This window comes from Pinus tabuliformis, chromosome X (genome assembly GCF_031772625.1).
Source record: "Pinus tabuliformis cultivar Carrire ecotype Pingquan chromosome X, CPIR1, whole genome shotgun sequence".
NCBI lineage: Eukaryota > Viridiplantae > Streptophyta > Pinopsida > Pinales > Pinaceae > Pinus > Pinus tabuliformis.
The window spans coordinates 855,585,591-855,608,324 of record NC_142308.1 but is presented as its reverse complement, the minus strand read 5'-3'; positions in this window follow the sequence as shown (position 1 = coordinate 855,608,324).

Below are 22,734 nucleotides of genomic sequence, written 5' to 3'. Positions count from 1 at the left end.
ACGCATCCATAGTGCAAGTATTGTACGCTGTTTGATCATAAAATAGAAGACTATTCTACGCTGATAGCTAGGATACGAGACAAAGGGGAACTACCACCTCCACCGACTCAGAACCTTCAGATGATGAGGTCTGAGCTAATGAAGGAAGATCTAAACGTAAATATAGTGCTCATGAGTGGGATCACAATAGGGGATAACAAGGGAAAATAGCCAAAATATAGTACATGGGTTCTCGAAGCTTTGACGAACGAGGCAAAGTTTGATTTGAAGAACGCTCATAAAACCTTCATGGAAGCTTAGAAGAGCTTCGGTGAGACCTCCAACTCAGGAAGCAAGGACAAGCCTTAGCCAAAGATGGACCCTTCTATGCTCACAACTTTCCTAGAAACCTGTATGAAATTACTGCGCAACAATAAGGTTGTGAAAGGGTTAAAAGAACTCATCAATAGATGTGCTGGGACTGCACCAGGTGAATTGCATGTAGTCCGAAAGATTGGTAAGCATAAGACAAGGACGAGGCATGAAATGAGACTCACTGCGTAGATCGGAGAATACGAAATGGATCAAGTCATTCTGGATTTGGGGTCATATGCGAATGTCCTACCAAAATAGATATGGGAGTGAATGGGGAAACCTACGCAGAAATGCTCTCTGATTCAGCTAAGGATGGCGAATCAGTAGAAAATCATCCCGGCTGTAGGGGCTGACCGTGGACATTGAGGGAGTGAGTGCGCTGGTGATTTTGAAGTAATAGAGAGAGTGGATGATAGAAATCCCTACCCTGTGCTCCTGGGAATTGACTGGGATACTGATATGAATGGGGTAATCAATCTAAAGAAGTGAAAGATGATCTTTGAGAAGAAATCACTGTGCATAATAATACCTTTGGATCCTGCTGAAGGATTGCGCTATACGAAACTTGTTCGTAATTAAGAGAGTGATGGATCCTGCTGAAGGATTGCGCTATACGAAACTTGTTCGTAATTAAGAGAGTGATGATGATCTGGACTGCATCTATAAGATAACAGCAGGAGACCAAGACTGGGTGAATCCCACCATGGATGGAAAGATTACATGGGATCATGAGAGTTCCTGCACTTCGGACTCCAACGAAGAAATAGAACACTGGTACAATCAGTTACACAAAGTAACTACGCTGAATTGCAACATGATGACCCAGTCGCTAGACTGTGTGTCGTCAGAGGTAAGAACTCTGCCTACTTATGATGGACTAAATGAGGTAGATATCTTTTTGGATGCATTTGAAAGAGAGTTACCGGAAAATTAGCACTTCTAATCCTTAGACTTGGCACTGTGCGCTACGCCCGCAAGATGGTGGGGTACGCACAAGGGAATCTTTGATGATTGGCATGAATATAGGAGGATGATGAGAACACAATTTGGGAAGCCTAAGATGCAACTGATAGACAAGTACGATGGGTAGAATGATTCGTGCATGCATCTGGCCAAATGGACACAGGCTTATGGAGAAAATCCCCAACCTGAGTGGGTGCATGTGTTTTTTCATACCTTGGATGCTATCCCAATGAATTGGTATATAGAAACTGAGCTTTGCCATAGGATAGATGATTGGGATATCCTATGTGAAGGATTCATGATGAAATTTAGTTTTGAGGACGGGTTTGACAGTATTGATGAGGGACTACAAGAGGTGAAAGTAGCCATCTTTAGGATACCACAAGATTGTTTAGACCTAATTCAACCTGAATGGGCTACTCAGTTGAGTCACATGCTCGAATGTTATAATATAACTACTAAAGATGAGAATGAGGATCAGTGGAAGATTAACATTCGGAAAATAGAAGACCACCGCGAGGTTCAAGGATCGCATATTGAGAACCCTGATATAACCGCGCTAGTTAAAACAAAACAAGTGAACATTGGTATAGAGGCAAAACCCAAATTCACAAAGATTGGAGGCTACTGGGACAATGCAATGGTGGATAAGGTCATTGAATTATTCCACGAATACCGGGACTTACTCCTGACCAAGTTTACAAATATGAAAGGAATAATCAGAGATCTAGGAGTGATGAAGATCGGGTTAAAGCCTGGCATGAAGCGAGTTAAGCAGAGGCCTTACTGCCTCAATCCAAAATACAAGGAAAAGGTCCGCTTAGAGCTAGACGAGATGCTAGTGACAGGCATCATTGAACCTATGGAAGAATCCAATTGGGTAAGCCCAATGGTGGTGGAAGAGAAGAAGCAGAAGGATGAGATAAGGATATGCGTGGATCTCAGAAAACTGAATGATGCGTGTGTACATGATCCTTTCTCCACTCCATTCAAAAATGAAGTGTTGGACAATGTAGGTGGCTAGGAAGCATATTCCTTCACTAATGGGTTCTCTGGGTACCACCAAATCAAAATCACACCAGAGGACAGGAGCAAGACAACCTTCGCGATTGAGTGGGGTTGTTTTTAATACAGCGTAATGCCGTTTGGATTGAAGAATGCGCCTGCAATCTTTTCATGCGTGGTTGTTGCGGCATTTAAGGATTTTATTCATATGTTCTTGGAGGTATATTTTGATAACTTGACTATATTTGGGCTGGTTAAGCGCCACATAGCAAGCTTGCGCATGATGCTAGATACCTGTCGAAGATACCAGATCGCGCTCAATCTCAAGAATTGTCTGTTTTGTGTTCCCTTTGGAAACTTATTGGGGCATGTGGTTTGCAGACAAGGACTGATGGTAGACCCCACGAAGTGTTGTGTGTGGAGCATGATTGTTCAGAGGTCTTTGTTTCATCCGGATGTATACCCCAGGAAGTTTGTACACCCCTCCACGCGGGGGAGTGCGGGGGGGACTTGCCCCCCCCGCAGGGGTTCCGGGGGGGGGGCGGCGATCCCCCTCGGTTGGGGGGTCTGGGGGCTAGTGGTCCCACGACGGGGGCTCAGGGGCAGCGCCCCCGAAGCTAAAAACAAATGTAAAATTTCCTTGTAAAAGTATAGTAATTTCTAGTCAATCTAGGCCGTTCATTAGGCAGATGATCTGACGGTAGAACTTATGTTTAGTTTAGGGTTTTTTTCCCTAGAAGGCAACCCCCTCTCTTTGTATGAGGGCATTATATTTTGAGGCTGAGATATAGATGTGTATTCTGTGAGCGAGAAACATAGAGGTGAGACTGTGAGAGAAAACAGAGGATATTACAGCGGATTTGCTGTAGGTTGTGTCTCTTCATTTTGCTGGATAATAGAAAGGAAGGACTGGCTATTCGGGGTGGACGTAGCCCAAACTGGGTGAACCACGTATATCTGTGTCTCTCTTGTTTTGTGTGTCTCCTGTGTTTATATTTCTGCAATATTTTATGTGTTCCATTGCTCAGTAATATATAAATTTCTAACACGAAGATTGCGGTGATATTGAACTTGGAAGCACTGAGGAGTGTGAAATAGTTGTGCGCTACTCTGGGACATAAAGGATATTACAGAAAGTTTATCAAATGCTACGCCCATATCATTGCATCGATGGAAAAATTGTTGAAGAAGGATGTCATGTTCTACTTGAACGATGATTGTAAGAAAAGCTTGGATATATTAAAAGACAAGATGGTTACCGCGCTGATTCTAATCTTCCCGGACTGGAAGAAAGAATTTCATGTAGATTTCGACGCGTCGTGTATAGTGTTGGGGGCAATACTAACAAAGGATGGAGGCAAAGGCTTGGACTATCCTATCGCATTCGCAAGCCACAGGTTATCCAAAGCAAAGAAGAGCTATTCTACCACTGAATGTAAGGGGCTAGCTATGGTGTATGCACTCCAGAAGTACCGACACTACTTGCTAGGAGGCGATTTTAAAATGTATACAGATCACTCCACGGTGAAGTACCTAGTCAATAATCATGTGTTGGGGGGGGCAAATTTGCAGATGGCTCTTATTGTTCCAAGAGTATGATTTTGAAGTTGTTGTGAATCCTAGACAATTGAACACGAGACCTGACCACCTGTCGCACATCAAGGCAGGGGAGGAACCCACTAATTTGGAGGAAGGATTACCTGACGCACAACTCTTTTATATGCATGTTGTGGATGGAAATTTTGAGGATATAATACACTTCCTAACAACAGGAACTACATCGGAAGGATACCCTCTCTGGAGAAAGAAGGAATTAGTGGTACGTGGGACAAATTTCTCTGTAATTGTTGGGCATCTATAGAAAATGGGGTTTGATGAGATATTGCAAAGATATGTACCAGATTTTGAGAGAAGTAGCATCCTCGCGGATGCTCATGGGGGTGTCGTAGGAGGACATTATGCAGGGAGAGCAACTATGCAAATGATTCTACGCGCAGGGTTATGGTGGCCAACCCTTCATCAGGATTCAAAAGAATATTGCAAGGCATGTGATGTATGTCAGTGAATAGGTAGGCCATCGTGGAGGGATGAAATGCCTTTGAATCCGCAAATGACGTTGCAACCTTTCGAGAAGTAGGTAATAGATTTTGTAGGACCCATTTAGCCATAAGGGAAGACAGGGGCAAGGTATATCATCACCACGATGGAGTATTTGACATGATGGGAGGAGGCGCAGCCAGTGAAGGATTGCATAGGTGTGACTACTGCAAAGTTCTTATTTGAGCATGTATTAATGTGATTTGGATGTCCAAAGATTTTGATGAGTGATCGGGGTATGCACTTTTTGAACAAAATAATTAGCACGCTGACAGAAGAATTTCAGGTATATCACCAGAAGAGTACTCCTTATCATCCACGGGCTAATGAGACAATGGAGGCATTCAACAAAGTGCTTGAAAATGCACTCACCAAGGTTTGCAATGCTTAGAGATGTGATTGGGACCTACGCATACTTGCAGTACTATGGAATTATCGGACGACGTGCAAGAAGTTAACAGGACAGACACCCTTTAGGCTGGTATATGGGGTTTAAGCGTTGATACTCATGGAGTACATTGTGCCTAGTGTGCGCATAGTGACGCTCATGGGTATGACAGATCGCAGAGCCTTGGAAGAGAGGCTCGCGCAGTTGGATGAGCTTGAAGAAGAGATATTTTTGGCTGGATTTCATCAACAGGTCCAAAAGCAGTGCCAAAAAGCATGGCATGACTGACATATTAGGCTGTGCACCTTTAAGGTGAATGACTAGGTGTTGTTGTATAACAGTACTTTTGATAAATTTCCAAGGAAATTCTAAATGCGTTGGCTAGGGCCCTATGTTATTAAGGAGATTACTGATGGTGGTGTGGTCCAGTTGGTTTAGTTGAATGGAGATCCCTTCCCACGAAAGGTGAATGGATGTCAATTGAAGCCATACACAGGTGGCCTGACCATCTGACTATGCGACAAGAGCACAGTCTTAGTGCTCAAGGTAGCTGAAAGGAGGTGCGAGAATATAAAATACACTACCCGGGTTGGGGAGCTACGCGATTTCAGGACTACACGAAGTAGGGAAGTGTCACAGGATCCATGACAGCATGAAAGCAGTTGCACTACTCGTGGAATTAGTGCACAATTCCACTATAAAGTGACCGTTAAAGTCATTGTTCATGATTTGATGGTCGGATTGAGGCCAAATTGAGTGGGTGGCAGGCATTTAAGGCAAAATTTATGGGTTAGATTCTTGAAAATTTGCTGGCAATCTAGCATTAATGGGTTGAATGTGGGGGGAATAGTCGGATTTGAATTCAAAAAACCCTATAAATTACAAGTGGTTGTCCAGTGAAAAACACTTAGAATTTTGAAAATTCAGTTGTCGCACTATCAGCTGTGTATGGACCATGCGAATTTTGAGGCTTTGAGAGAAAGTTCAGCATTTGAGAGATTGCCGAGGGAGATGTAGGACCTCCTGAATAGAATGATGTCAACACCCTTAGAAGCCATGGACACAGAAGTGGTGATAGCCGAGAAAGCCACGCAGGAAATTGAGGTAGTAGAAGATGCCCTAGAGAGTACCAAAGTGGTAGTCTAAGTCCCTAAATCACCCAGGACACGGAGACCAAAGAAGGATAAGTAGAATTAGCCTATGCTACCAGTGTGCATCTCACCAAGAAACCCACATAGGAGCAAGCTCACCTTATAGGAGAAGGGGAAGGCCATTAACCTTGAGGAAGGCGAGGAAGAATCTGAATAAATCCTGGTGGATGAGAAGGATGTGGAAATGGAAGTTGAAACATAGGGTGTGGACCCTATTACCAGGTTGCTAGAATATGTTCCACTGCACAAGGGCAAAGCCAAGGTACTGAAGGACATAGACGAGAGCAAGAGCTCCCCACAAATTCCATTGCTCCCGGATGACATTGTTTTTGAGGGGCTGCGCTTAGGGTGGGTCCTTGTACTAAAATTTGAAGATTGGGACCTCGCAGATCATGAGAAATTCCCACATTTGGTGACTGAGCAGTTAATGCACCAAAGGATTGATACAACTATTGGAACGGTCGAATTAGAGCCATGGAGATGGCTCAAGGGTGTAGAGAAATCCAGGTTGTTCAACCTTCTCTATGTACCACATTACCACCACACCCCAGTAACCATCTTCATCATCAGGAAGCTACTCTGCTTGGTGCATGATGGGTGTTTATGGATGGAGGAGCCCATTCCCATCATAGATCACTTGATTCCTCACATCACATGGTTGCCTTACTCAAGGGAGAATCTAGCCAATATATCAGAAGGAAAAGGTGGTGAGTTGAACCTCACGGAGGTTATGAAGGTGAAATTCAAGTTGGAAAAGAAGAAGCAGAGATATGCCATCTCCAGCATTAACAACCTTGCAGTCAAGGTAGGTGTTATCACCTAAGAAACAATTTCTAAATGGTTCACTCATTTTGATTGTAAAGGTTTAGTGTTAGCCCGAGTTTAATTTTCTTTCAAGATTGGGCTTTTGGGCTTATATTTATCAAGAGATGGAAAAAATTGGTATTGCTGGGTCAAATGGCACCCCTTACAGATGACAGCTGACAAAAAAAATTGATCACCGCCAAGCAGAGAGTGCAATAGACCGTATGGATTGGATTGAGAATATAACAGGAGTAATTGCTTCACTTCTGTGTTCTCAAATGCCAGAGCAGAAGCTGCCTTGTAGTCCAATGAGTAGTGGACATCAACGCACAGCCAGTGAGATCAGCTCATTGGGCAGCTCTTCTGATTTTTATTACACAATACCTGAAGACAATGCATTACAGAATTGTAATCTTATAGTTTTGGGAGCCTTTTGTTATCAACTTGTTCCAATCTCTTGGTGATACTTATGCCAACTCAGTATGGGAGGAGATTCTAGAATCTGAGAGGAATTTGAGAGAAGATGGTAAACTGCAACTTGTTACTGAGAAGGAGACAAAGGGTTCTGTTTACAATCTGAATGCATTTAATGGAAAGTTGCTTGCTGGCATCAATCAAAAGATTCAGTTATACAAATGGGAGCCCTGTGATGATGGTTCAAGAGAGTTGCAGTCTGAATGTGGCCATCATGGTCATATTCTTGCACTATATGTTCAATCTCGTGGAGATTTTATTGTAGTTGGTGATTTGATGAAATCGATCTCTTTATTGATATACAAACATATAAAATCCAAACCATAGAGTTAGCCATCTATCCATATCTTTAATCAATATCATTAACCCTTTGAGAGAGCCCTCTCAGGCTAAGGAGGCTAAGCCTTAGCTAAAAGATTGGTTTGAAATAGTTACACAGAGATAGTCTGATCAGCAGCCTATCAGGGTCCTATTTTGGTGATAACATTTTGGTGCGTCTGCCGGGAGTCTGAAGATTATTCATTCCCGAAATCAAGAGACTGAACTTCTGAAGGTAGCAGGAGCTCAGAAATCTTTTTGAGGCTGTAAATCTACCTTAGCGACTCCATTGTTGAAGAATTCAAAATTCATAGATTCATGGTGATTCCACTGGAGTTATGAAGGACCCAGATGCTACCATTCTTATTTCAAGGTATGCATGCATAATTCATGGTTTCCCAAATCATTTTCCCAAGGATGCATATTTTCTAAGGAATGGTCCAAAATTCAATGGAGAAGATTTGAGTTTAACTTTGAAGCATATATCAGATTTTTGTGATTTTACAAAGCTTCTTAGAGTTAAACATGAGGATGTTTGCATTATGTTGTTCTATGATTCATTTCAAGGGAAATGTAAACAATGGATTGAAAGCTTTCCTACCAAATCCATTAAGTCATTTGAAGACTTTTGGCTTATGTTTTTGGAGGAATGGATGGATAGATCAGATGCGGTGGCAAACTCTCCTTCAATTCAAGGTTTCAAACAGTGGAATGATCATCATATTAATGAAGAAATAGTTGAAAATTTTTCTTTGTCCTTGTCTTCTTATCTAAAATCATTTGACTGCAAAGCAGAGGATAAGATGAAATTTTTGGATGAAGTTGCTAAAGACATTGAGAAAGACATTGAAGGTTTACAAGGTCAAATTCAGGCATATAGTCTTCATAATCATGATCATTATTTTCAGAAGCTTTCTATGGCAGAACACAAGGAGAGAGTGTTGCTTCCTTTCTCTTTCACGATTGAGGAACTGTACACTGTTGTTGAAGATCAGTTTGCACAACCAGAAAGTTACAAGAATCATCAAGCTGATCATGTATTCTGGGATCCTATAGCCAAATATATGGAAGAGTTTTACTTTCCAGTGTTTCAGTTTTTCTATGAAGATCAGAGGCAATTTCAGTGGCACTGGTCATCACAATATCATTGTGGCTCTGAACTCCGATGCAGTCAAAAAACTCAAATATCAGATAAGACAAATGATTGGCTACATTGGAAATTTCACATTGATTGAGCTGAAAGAAGTTTGAATTGATAGGGTAGGTAGGTAGGAAAATGCAAATAAGCTCAAGGTTGACTGAGCATTTTTTTCAGTAGTGGTAGATTTCTTTCTCCTACAGTCATCATCAAGCTTAAGCCCGAGGTGAAGGCCCAAGAAGCTTGAAGAGGATGTTTGTCAAGCAATTGTCCGTTTGTCATAAGAGGATAAAGCACTGGACCTACGAGTTCTTAGCATACTACAAGAGCACACTATCGCAAGTGGAGCCACCTGTTATCACCTAAGAAACAATTTCTAAATGGTTCACATCATTTTGATTGTAAAGGTTTAGTGTTAGCCCGAGTTTAGTTTTCTTTCAAGATTGGGCTTTTGGGCTTATATTTCTCAAGAGATGGACAAAATTGGTATTGCTGGGTCAAATGGCACCCCTTACAGATGACAGCTGGCAAATAAAATTGATCACCGCCAAGCAGAGAGTGCAATAGACCGTATGGATTGGATTGAGAATATAACAGGAGTAATTGCTTCACTTCTGTGTTCTCAAATGCCAGAGTAGAAGCTGCCTTGTAGTCCAATGAGCAGTGGACATCAACGCACAGCTAGTGAGAGCAGCTCATTGGGCAGCTCTTCTGATTTTTATTACACAATACCTGAAGACAATGCATTACAGAATTGTAATCTTATAGTTTTGGGAGCCTTTTGTTATCAACTTGTTCCAATCTCTTGGTGATACTTATGCCAACTCAGTATGGGAGGAGCTTCTAGAATCTGAGAGGAATTTGAGAGAAGATGGTAAACTGCAACTTGTTACTGAGAAGGAGATAAAGGGTTCTGTTTACAATCTGAATGCATTTAATGGAAAGTTGCTTGCTGGCATCAATCAAAAGATTCAGTTATACAAATGGGAGCCCTGTGATGATGGTTCAAGAGAGTTGCAGTCTGAATGTGGCCATCATGGTCATATTCTTGCACTATATGTTCAATCTCGTGGAGATTTTATTGTAGTTGGTGATTTGATGAAATCAATCTCTTTATTGATATACAAACATATAAAATCCAAACCATAGAGTTAGCCATCTATCCATATCTTTAATCAATATCATTAACCCTTTGAGAGAGCCCTCTCAGGCTAAGGAGGCTAAGCATTAGCTAAAAGATTGGTTTGAAATAGTTACACAGAGATAGTCTGATCAGCAGCCTATCAGGGTCCTATTTTGGTGATAACAGTAGGAACACAAATATTAGTAGGGAAGGTGATGCGGAAGTGCCACATGGATGAGGTGCCTACACCTTTTATTGCATTAGCAACCCAATGTGATGAGAGAGTCGAGTTCAACTAGGTGAATTATCTATGCGACGAGTTCCTTGTGAATTGTCACGAGGCACAAGAACACGACAAGACGTTCCACTACACATGGCTCTTTCTCTCGATTGTGTTGGTGGAATGGGAGCTGCCAGAGGATAGCCAATTCCATTCAATCGCACCGGACCTTCTGGAGGCAGCGAGGTATGCTTTGTTGTGGGTGACCAAGGATCTGCAACACGTAAAATGAAGCAAGATCTTTTGGATGTTGATGGAGATCAGTATCCGAATGGGGATCAATCGCAAGTTGCGGTTGTCACCCACAGTATATGCCAGTTTGCAGAGCATTGCAAAGTTCAAATTAGATTTCCACCATGTCTTTATGAGGGAGAGAAAGGACCCTACGAAGACATGGTATAACTTACCATATCTAAAAACTGACAATGTTATCTTCATAGTCCTCGAGTCTTGGCCGCCGGAGTGGCGCACTGCAACAGGCTCCATAGTGAAATGGAAAATTTTGCTGTGTAGCCTAAGAAGGAAGAAACATAAGTCTGAATGGTGCAGCTAGGTGAGAAGTGTAGAAAAGAGGAGTCGGAGGCTAAGGCCCAGGCAGCGCGTGACACCGCGAAGCTGGTAGAACAATAGAAAATAAGAGGAGAAGAGCGTGAAGGACAAAATTCACCTGCGCTTGGGATTGAAGAAAAAATAATGGAGCCAACAGAACAAGGTGGCATAGACTGCAGACGACGTCCACCCAACTCAAGTGTCAGTGACTGTAAGAGAAGGCAGGGCCATGAAAGAAAACCAAGGCATCAAAGACATCCTTTGACCCAATCACCCTCACTGAGGGGGATTTTCATGATATTGGATAAACGACGAGGGATGTCACCGCAGAGGCCCTCCAATAGTTCAGAGAGCAGAAGAAACTAGTATTAGGGGCTCTCTAGATAGAGTTGTAGGAGTTGTAGGCCCGAACTCCATAGGCTGGCACAATGTCCACTAGCCTTGTGATCGACACTTTAGTTTCTGCGAAGATGTTGCGCACAAAGGTGACCAACACGATAGTGCTACCAGATGGGGTGCTGTGGTGAAGTAAAATTATAAGTGCGGACACGAACGAATTCATCTAGCTCGATAATGGGTCTAGCCACAATAGATACATTCTATGGAAGATTTCCTTAGGTTAGAATTGATCAAGAGGGCCTACCTCTTGGTCACTTATCTTGCTTGATGATGTCCTCGCTTGCTCGCTCCAACAATATCTCGTTTACTTCTTCAAGTTCCTAAAACAACTAAACAACAACAACACACAAACATAATAATAAACAAATTGCAATTCAACCTACTTAACAAGTCAAGAAACATTAAGACATGAATATGTAATATTACAAAACATGTAGGAAATCAATCGATAGTTTCATATATTAATATCAAAGAGAGATTACAACCATTCGTCTTGATGTTGCAGTCTTCATCTGACAGGACCAGGTTCCCACACACTTGCTAGCATTCTGTGATGGCTTCAAACAAGAATAGTTTTAAAGCTCTTCCCTTTAGGCTTCACTCCAAACCAAAAAACACTTATCCCTCACACAACTAGATAGCTACAACTAGTAATATCTTTCTTTTCTACTCCAAACCAAAATAACATCAACACTCAACCAAAACTCTGCAACTATAACATTAGGACTCACTTGTGCTTGGGAAGAAGGGAGGCCTATATAGGAAATATGAGTGGGAGATGGATCCTCTTCTCATGGGAGAAGGACTTATCCCTTGAGGTATTTCCATCATTATAGGGGAAAGGAGCCCAAACTTTCATCCTCGACCCCATCCAGCCAAACCATTTACCAGATTTCCATTACAGAGCTTCTAGAGCTGGAAGCTTCAACTCTAATTTAAAAAACATTCCATAACATGACTGACGTGACTGAAACACATCTCAGTCGCTCCGGTTGGAATGAGGAGTAGTGCTAATCTCTGCACAATGGTGTGGGGGAGACAAAGGCCATTAGCACCGGTCTTGTAAACTGGGCAAAACAGAAGTTTTAGGGGAAATGTTGCAAAAGGGAATTTATCTGCTCATGAATAGGGACACAATGGGAGTTTCTTCATGAAGGCAAAGCATGTGGGGTTCATTGTAGAGGTCCCCTAAGATCAAGGAATGAAGAGTAAAGGAACATTGACAAAATTCTATGTAACAAACACTTACTACAGAAAATGAGGCTGACAGGCCCATGGTCAGTAGCCTGAAAGGGGTGGGATTGAATATGGCCACGCTCCCTCGAGAGACACTCCACCTATTGCAGGATGGAGTCACTCTGGAACTTAGGGCCTGGGAGAGTCGTGCTCTGCAAGTGATGAGCGAGAAACACATTAACATCGAGAAATTGGACCTGTAGTGCAACAAGGCAATGGAACAAAATAAGAAGACCATGCAGGTTGTGGAGGAAGCTTGCCAAATGGTCTCGAAGTTGGAAATTCAAGCAGAAGCACTGGTTGAGGTGTGCGTCCACAAGTTGGTCACAGGGGTGCATGACGCTTGAGCAGAGATGGCCAGGATTCAACTGGAGCTGAACCTGTAGCTCAGAGAATTATAGTTGAGGGCTCAACATTCAACCCTGCTAGAAGTTAGGGAACAACGTGCCACCACTGTTATGACATCAATAGCAGTGGTTAACAGTGCAGTAGCAGACTGTACAAGACTTTTTTAATAGTCATTTGAGGTCCTAACCACCCTGCAGGAGGACTCGAATGTGGAGCGTTTGGAGATAGAGGCACGTGAGCTACAACAAATATATGATGAGGTTAAAGGGACCACGTAGATAGTTTCCCTTGCACAGAGGCTCGCATAGATGCAGGAGGAAAAGACGCTTAAGTAATAGGTGGATGCCATTTGGCACAAAGAAGCGGTCTTAAAAATGCACCTACAACCATGGATAGATGAGCCATATACGATCACAACTTCCATTGAAGAAAAGCTCACGACACTGCAGGCAATGCAATAGAAGATTCAGGGTGGAAATTCAGCGGCAGTCACCAAGCAGAGAGTGGAAGAAGTCCAGCAGGCGACCGCTCAGTGCACTACCAAGGTTGTAGTCATCTAAATAGAGCTGGGAGTTCTTCGAGCTAAGATCTCCGCAGCTGCTGCGAGTGACTCGAGGGAGAGTCATGATGTTTGTGTTGGGATCCTATTAGGCGCGGGATCCCCCAAAGATATTTTGGGGCTAAAAGCCCACATTTTGGTCAAATTTTGTAATCCAAGTGTAAAGACTCCACATATTGTGGTCTCGGAGCACGTAGGTGTTAAAGAGTCACAGGGTTGTCCGCCCTTATTTTGGAAATGTAATGTTGGCTGTAAGAGATCTACCCATGGTCCGCGGACCATGGGATTGTATAAAAAGAGCTCAGCTCTAAGTAGTTAGAGACATCGAACATGTAAGAAAGTCATAGCTTAGAGTAGGATGTTTAAGTCTTGGGTCATAACATAGGTAAAGGCTCTATATCTGAGTGCAGAGAGGCCTAGAGTAGAAGTCTGTAGCTAAGTGTGCGGACCCCTGCAACTGAGTGCACAAGGCAGGTCAAGTCTGTAATTTTCCGGAATTATCAATAAAGAGAAGTATTCTACAATTTATGCGTCTTGTTATGTTGGGTATGAATTTCACTTATAATGCTCATATGATGCACGAATGTATATAAATGTGTTGGTTAAGTGAGCGCAACTAAGAACACCCATTTACGCAAAGATAACTAAGATTGGTTAATAAGATAAGTAAGACACTTAACCTAGTTTGGGAGATATAGCAGTTCGCTGCCATAGCAGTGCGAAAGTACCTTAGCCCCAGGTTAGGGCTGCGTGAAAGCCGATTGTACCCTTTCGCGAAGGTACTGAAGGGTGGAACAGAGGGCTAAGCAACCGACATGAAGGTAGGTATAGCTAGAATAAACTGACATCAAAACCATCTCAAGGGTGTGAAAAATTTGTTCCAGCATCCCCCCATACTTCTTCGAGGGAGACTTCAGTCTGCGCTCTGCCGGGTGATGCTGAAAGGGCCAGTAGTGTAGGGATTTGTTTGGCTAACTAAAACTGAACTTGGGTTAGGCCCCCTTTAAGCCAACACACAACCTCCATCCTGTCCCTCCGGGTTATAAAATTTGAATTTCCTTCCAAGGCATACTCAAGCCTCAACCCATGGAATGCCATCTGCCAATCCTGAAGTATATATGCAAATTTGACTTTCACCTGTAACCCAGAAACTCAAAACTTCAAAATATCCTCTAGAGAGATTATTTTAAATCAATGATATCTCCTTCATCTCAACTCTGATTTGGCCGATTCATTTTTTGAGTTTGGATATCTTTTCCCAAGATCTCGAGATCAACAATTTGTTTAAAAAAAAATTGCACAGAAATGATCACATCTGATCTGCAAAATCTCAGCCCAAAAAACAATATTTCTTTGATACCATGTATACAATCCTGTAGATTCACAACCTAATGCAATTTGCTAAAGAAAGAGACAAGAATATAATTCTACTCTTTACTGCGGAAGCCCATAAACATCGAGAAAAAGGTAATGAATAGAGGAAGAGAATCAAAGGCACATAACACAATAAATATCCGGGAAAAGCCACAGCTCAAAACCCCACTATCTGTTTATTAATCTAGAACATCAAGATGAAATTACAATTATTGTTCTCTCTAGAAAAATCCCAGCACTCAGCAGATTCAATATCCAACTCATAAGAAAGCTCAAGGCCAAATATTAGCCTCTTCACAAGCTTTCCAAGTCTCTATTCCAATGCGTAATTACTATGAAGGATAGCTTATATTTAAAGGGAAATAAAGCCTCTAAAAATTATGCAATCCCTCTAGGATTAGCTCCTAAATGCATGCACTATTAGTGCAACTCTGAAAAATCTAAAACAAATAGTACACTATCCCTGCACTCTAGTCTCAACTAGATCTTTTTCAAAATCAACATGCATGAGTTTCTGATGAGAAAATATTCAATTAACTAGAGTATCACTGGTGAAGTTCATTAGTGTCACCATTGACTGTTAACTCACTATTAGTTCTCTCAATCAGTTTGAGAACTAATTTAGTTGAACTGACTCATGAAACTGAGTCTTCTATTTTCCAACTAACAATCAACTCACGCTGGACTCCTACAACTTAAGGAGAACATACACATGATGATAGAAAGGCTTCCAACTTGAATTTCCTAAGTTAAGTAAGTTTAATGAACTTAATTAACTAATTTTAAGTTGCTATGAGAATAGAATTCGAATTTAATTCAAGGAAAAATTAAACTAGAATTTCTTGTTCCCATTTCTCAATATATATAGTGCCAAGTCTACCGATTGCAACAATGAATGAGATGGTTGATTGCGAGACTATGGAAGAGCTCCTCATGTAGTTATTAGAGCTTGAAGAAGACGAATTTTTGGCTGGATTTCACCAACAGGTGCAAAAGGAACGTGAGAAGGCCTGGCATGATAGGCATATTAAGTTGTGCACCTTCAAGGTGAATGAGCTCGTGTTGTTATATGATAGAAAGTTAACAAAGTTTCTAGAAAAAAATAAAATGCATTGGTTAGGGAAATATGGTGTTAGGGAAATCATGGATGGTGGCACAGTTCAACTCATGAAGCTGAATGGGAAGAGTCAATGAAAGCTGAATGAAGTTGTATCGAGGAGATCCTGCCCATGCGCGATGACTATATGATGGAAGGACAGTCTTAGTGCTCTAGGTAGCTATGAGGTAGTATGGGAATATAAAATACACTGCTCGAAGACTGAGAAAACGAATTAAGTGGGCTGCATGAGAGGAGTTGGAAGTGCGCCAAATGGAGTTGCGCCAAGGAGGTCGCGCCATGGAGGATGGTGCCACGCAACTGGGTCCAAATATAGCCGTTGAGTGAATTTTAACTGATTGGATGGCGAAAATACTGTTAGGAGGAGCGGGTAGGTGACATTTATGGCAAACATATTTGGAAATTCGCCACTAAAGATGCATTTATGACAAGATTTTGGAGGGAACAGTTGGATTTGCATTTGAAATCACCTATAAATTTGGTATACTGGGCTACAGTAGAACACTTTGCCTTTCGAAAATTATTTCTAACCTCTATTATTTGAAATTAATGAAACGAAAAGATTGGGAGGAACTTCTTTCACGACCAGGGTTATCTGAGTTTTGTGAGTGGAAACGAAAATCCTTCTTAGACAGTATGACTGGAACCAATCCCGCAGAAGCTGCCAGTTTTGAAGCCGTTGTAGTCATGCTGCAGCCCATGAAATTGCGTCGATGGAAGCTACATCAATGTCACCTAGGTTGAAGCCATCTACTACTAAGGAAAAGAAGAAGAAACCCCAAGTTGTTCTAGTGAGGCAGTCACGGATGAAGAACCCCACGAAGGTTCAGGAGAAAGGGAAGATGGAAAAATAAAAACATCTATACGAACCCTTGGATCTGGATGAAGAGGAGCTTGGCGATGGGGTTGAAGAGTTGGATGCTGAGGGGGGCGAGCCTATCACTAGGCTCCTATAATATATCCCTCCATGAAAGGGAAAAGCAAAGGTACCCAAGGATCTGGATTTTGAAAAATTTATTGTTTTGACACCACTGTTACCAAAGAAAATGCCATTTGAAGGCACCTAGTTAGGATGTGTCCCTGCACTAAAAATGGAATATTGGGATCTCACTCATCATTAGAAATTCCTTCATTTGGAAAAAAACAAATACGTGTCAAGAATGTACTATGAGGAGACTGGAGTCATGAGACTAGAGACAATGAAGTGGGTCACGGGGGTTGAAAAAGACGAGTTGTTGAATATGTTGTGGGTACCCCACTTTAGCTGAACCACAATCAACATTGTGTGTGTACCAGTTTCTTATGTTGGTTCCTGATGGGTGTCTCTAGCTGGGCAAGCCCATCCCCATCACAAATATATTGATCCACTATACCATGAGGTTTCCCTACCAAGGGATGGATCCCGTGAAGGAGTTTGGTGGAAAGAGTCAAGAGAAACAAATCATGGATAAAATGAAGTGCTAGTATGGCTTAGTGAAAAAGTTGTGTGGATACTCTATCCACTCCATCTCTGATAGTTTGGTGTAGTTTGCTGCCCAGATTTTGTCTTGTAACATAATGAGAAAGTGTTGTGCAGATGAGGTGTTGGTGCCAGTCATTTCATTAGAAGCACAATGTGAAAAGTGGGTGCAGTACATGTGCAAAGAATTCCTGTTGAACTGTAGCGATGCACAGGATGATGGCAAGGATTTTCACTATGCCTCGCTTTTGTTATTGTTTTTTCTTGTCGCATGGAGACTTCCGAAGGATAGTAAGTTCCCTCTGTAGGATTAGGATTTACCAGAAGTGGTGAAGTTTGCTTCGCTGTGGTCAATGAAGAACTTAGAAAGGGTCATGGAAACGGAGGTATTCAGGGTGCTAATGGAGATGGAACTTTGTACCATGCTTAATTAGAGGCCAAGGGTGTCACCAACATTGTTTGGACAACTGGAGGCCTACACGGATTTTAAAGCCAATTTTCATAATGTACCCATCTGTCTTGGAGAATTTGGTATCTACGGATAGATACTAATTCCCTAGATAAGTAGTTGTATCTAGAATGACAGTTTAAAGTGTTTTAGTCTTTTCCTCTAAGAAATAGATAAGATGAGAAGATAAGAAGACCTACTTGTAGTTCCTCTTTCCTCTCGTCTCCTTTGTATCGATCTTGTCGCTCCTTCCCGTACTTAATACACTTGAGAAGTACCTACAAACACAACAAAAAACAAAGAATCGATCAAAGCACACGATCTATTGAATATAAGTGAATGGAATCAGATACAATTCACACATATAATAATTATGAAACAATACCAACATATGGGAGAAAGGTTCAAACACTTTATTAAATAGAATAAGGAATTAAAAACATTGGTGTTTGATTCAAAGCCATTCCTCCAGCTTGGTTCCCATCCACATCACATCAAAAGCATGAACAACTTGTAGCATTACAATACTTGCTTCAAAGCCAAATATCATAGCAACATTATCTCCTTACAATTCAACATAATCCAGCCCCTGATCACTTAGGTGAGTGGTCAATTTATAGGAAGATGAAGGAGGTTTTGTCATAAATGGTGGCATTGAATGGCCTTCCATACTTAGAATTAGTTTCATGGAGGAAGGGATGAGAGGATAGGATGCACCTTAAATCATTCCTCATCCATTTTCGAGCTCATAGGAGTTGATAAGTGATTGAACCTTCTAGATGACTCCAAAAGATAAGAATATTCCCCAAACCCTATGTGAATTTCACTCATTCTCGCCCAGCACAAGTGAAAGGAATCCTAAGTGCTCTATAGAGCACCCTGGTAGTGGACTCAACTGCTCTGCAGTGCATCTTCATAAGGGCTTACCTGCGCTGGTCCTTCTAGAGGTTGTTTCTGGATGTCTTCAAGTCATGAAATAGTCTAGGAAGGAGGCATTCAAAGGGGTGAATTGTTTAGGGCATGAAGCAACTAAAATTAGGGTTTGATGAGCCCTAAAACACTAATCTAGATGTTGGGATTTGATGTGCCCAAGTGGAATTGTAACAACCGCCCCCTAAAGCATGAAGTCAGAAAAATGCCAATGTCAAATGAAATTCTTTATGATGTGATGAGGAGGTATCAAATTGGAAGGTGACCTGCATCAATTAAAATACATATATTATGATATTTGATTTTACATCAATTGTTGAGGGAAGCCATACCCATGCTCAGCTTATAAACTTTCATTACATGTACATAAACAATCATCTACAGATATAGACCCATGATCGGAATGACCATTAATGTAAATCCATTATACATATGATTTAGTACTCGTTAAATCACAGCCCGGATGGATGAAACTAGATCCGAGGTATTCAATCTTGTTCAATCACTCGCTCAAGTACGAGTCTAACCATGTGAATATGTGATCTGAATTCGAACATGGGAAGACACCATCTGATTACCAACCAATGATGTAAGCTGTTAACAGATGCGAGAGAAATCACCGATAATGATAATGATCCTCAAGGTACTGTAGTACATTCTGCATGGTGTGAATGGATCATTTGATGTCGAACACTATACAAAGTCTTTCGGTCGAAGGCCATTGATGTATGCCTATCACCAGAAGTGAGAAACTTGCCATTGATGCATCCAAGCTTCAAGGTATTGAATGGGTGTTTCTAAGTCAACTTCTTGGATAATGAGCTAATTTCGAAAAGGAGCAACTCGTTAGAGGAGGGCCTTGATGTATCCCACATCAATGACACGAAACGAGTGTAGTGATTTTGGAGATGGAATTTGACTGACAACACAAGGTTTAGGAATGGCAGTCATGAAAATGAAGATTTATGGTATTGCAAAGGATGAATTTTGACTGAATGAATTCTCTTAAACATTTTGGCGACACTAAAGTGAATTGGTAGCATTGACCCAAAACAAAATGACGTATGGTATGATAGACCAATGGTGTGATAACCATCAAGCTAATAACCCAACCCAGATAGTCAAGGTGATGGAGTGAAAGTGTCATTTTCAAGAGCGACCTGCTACCATAAAGTGGTTTTACCCTTTTTCCCATTTTCCCCAATCATTGTTGATCAATACCTCTTTATTTTTAGCAATATTGAGGAGGATAACATATGCTTGTTGTATAATTTCACCCTTCGGGTGAATCCATCGCTATTTGATGTTTTAACGAGTCTAGCAAAGGTGAAACTCAACCTTGTCTAGATGGACAAGTTTGTCACTGTTTGATATCTTAACGAGTTTAACGACAAATATAACTTGGTCCTTTTCATGTTTAGAGGTTTTGAAAAGGGACAGAAAGAAAACTCCACAAGTTATTTTTCGTAAATTAATCTCTGAAGACTGAAAAAGTGTAAAATAATATAAGAGAGATATCGTTTCCAATTCATTAATGAGCTGAAAAGGACAAGTGCTTAACAATCTTTTCATGTTTAGAGAGTCTGAAAAGAGCTTAAAGAAGACTCTACTTTGAGGTACGATTGGTGTCTATGATAACAACTGGTTCCGATGATGTTGTAACTTCTCAAAACATGTTGATTTATGTGAAGAGGCTGACTAATAAGACCACTCATTGCAACTATTCCTCAAAAAGGGTAAAACAACCAAGTGAAAGCATATGATCGGCCAAGTAGATAGTGACAATGGAAGGACAAAAACCAAGGCTCATTTGACAGAAGAGGTTGATAGAATGGCAATCACGAGAGTTAAAATGGAGATGGGTTCATTTTTACAAAAGCTTGAACCATGGGAAACTATGCTTGGATTCAGTTTCATGTTTACACAAACTTGAAATGAAAAACTATGCTCGGATTCAGTTCCATTTTTAGACAAGCTTGAAATGAAGAACTATGCTTAGATTCAGTTTCATTTTTACACAAGGTTAAAACGAAAAAATTATGGTTGAATTCAGTTTCATTTTTACACAAGCTTGAAGCAAAGAACTATGCTTGAGATTAGTTTGCATGCCCCCAACATGATGAAAGGGAGAGTCTTATGTAACAATATGGAAGTCACTAAAGTGAAGTAGGATAGTTATCCAACACCTTTTTGGCTTCATCCAGATAGGGACAAAGGTGAATGGGGTGATTCCCTTCACATAACCTACAGGGAAACTTAACTTTACCATTAGGTGCATTCCCCCCAAGCTTCATTAAATTCACCTAAGTAGACTACTCATGGCTATTAGGAGGATGGAATGAAGGTTTGTTTACAAGTTCAAGTGAAAGACTCAATTGGGATTTTACGAGATCTAACAAAAAACTCGACTTGGAACTTTGCTCTAGGGAACCTTGTTTCATTTTTTGATGAGCTTGACACAAGACAAGGAACTCTGCTTAGATTCCTTTTGTTATCTCAAAATCAGGCCCTGGAAGGCTGCAGACCAGGAACACTTCAAGTAACTGTTTCAAACCTACTTTAGGCTGAGGCTTAGCCTCCCGAACCTGAGAGGGCTCTCTCAAAGGATTAAAGGTTTTTTGATTATGATCAGATGGCTAACTCTTGTGAAACAAATAAAAATGAAAATGGTGGAAACACAACTAACGATTATCCATTGGGATTATGGAGTCATATATGATTCAATATTAACAGTAAGGTTGGCTTTGCATAAAAGTCAAGGCATCCGGATTTCAACATATGTAGAGCATACCAAACACATAGAAGGAAGTTTACGAGTATATGAAGGAAATTAGAGCACTGTAAGCGATTTGTAAGTAATCAAATACACATAACACTGTAGATAACATGAAAAGACAACAAAAGAAACTCATACATTGAACTCTCTATGATTCTTGAGAAGCATAAGCCAGTACTGTATTACCAAAAAAACAGAGTCTTTACATAAGCCAAATATCAGAGCGTTTTTCCATAAATTTCCAACCCTTGGTACATTTCTCTTTCTCCTATATATAGAGTTATTTTACAAAGCTGAGAATCCTCCTCCAACATGAGGGGAACTCGAATTCTATTTCTTATGACACCTATTCAAATTTTAACTACCTATTAAATGTCACATCTTCTCCATTGCCCCTGAAAAACAGGAAACTTCCCCTGTTTATCTGCCTTTGGTTTTCCTCAAAGATATTCGAATCCAATGAACCCTGCCCTTCATCTTTGATTATACAAAATATATCAGAATGCCACGTCCTTGATGTGCTGTCAACCTTTTCCATGTGTGAAGACAAAAGCTCCTCCAAGTTGTCTGACATATCATAGACTATAGTAAATGTGATCACTTTATAACAAAAAGTTTAGAGTTGGGTTCGAATATATGTTTCCTCCACCTGTCTTGAGCTTGTTGAAAGTTGATACCTTTAGATGATCCCTTGAAGATATTCCTTTTTCAAAAGTTTTCCCTCGGTCTTTCAAAATCAGTTGACTGAGTTTAAATTATGTAGCTTCAGCAGTTTCGTAGCGCACTATGAAACTGTTGTGCATTAGTCATCATCTTCAGCAGTTTCGTAGCGCACTACGAAACTGCTGTGTAATTCCAAAAACACAGTTTCAACCCAAAATTTTGCTCAATTGAGCGTCTTGATATTTAAACATCCCTTTCAATTGCTCCAAAGCTTTTCAAAACTGAGTGGAAATGTATGATTCTTCAAGAAATATTATAACAAGGAAAACCATCAAAATTTGAAACATAGCCTTACTTGACGTGTGACTCCCTTAAGGAAATTCTTTCTACTGAATTAACTGTATCTTTAAGTCTTCAATTTGTTTCTTCATGACTCTGATCCCAGCTCTCAGGTTTGTATTGACCTTTCTGATGAATTGCGCTTCCTTTATTGCAGGGACAGTCTAGCTACGGAATTGAACATTAAAATCAACCACCTCGGGTATTTGAAATGTTTTTTCCTCCCACCAAGCTTGCATTTGGTTAGAATAAGCCTCCTTGATTGCAAATTTCCGGGAGGATTTCTTCAGTCTAGCAATTTCAAAGTTTTCCAATTCCAACCTCCTTTTCAACTCTTCCATACTATCTTCTTCTTGAAGGGTAACTGCTTTGCCTTTATCTTTTCCTTCATGAGGCTGTGTTACCTCCCCTGTTTCATCTGCTCTTGGCAGTACCTCCTGTA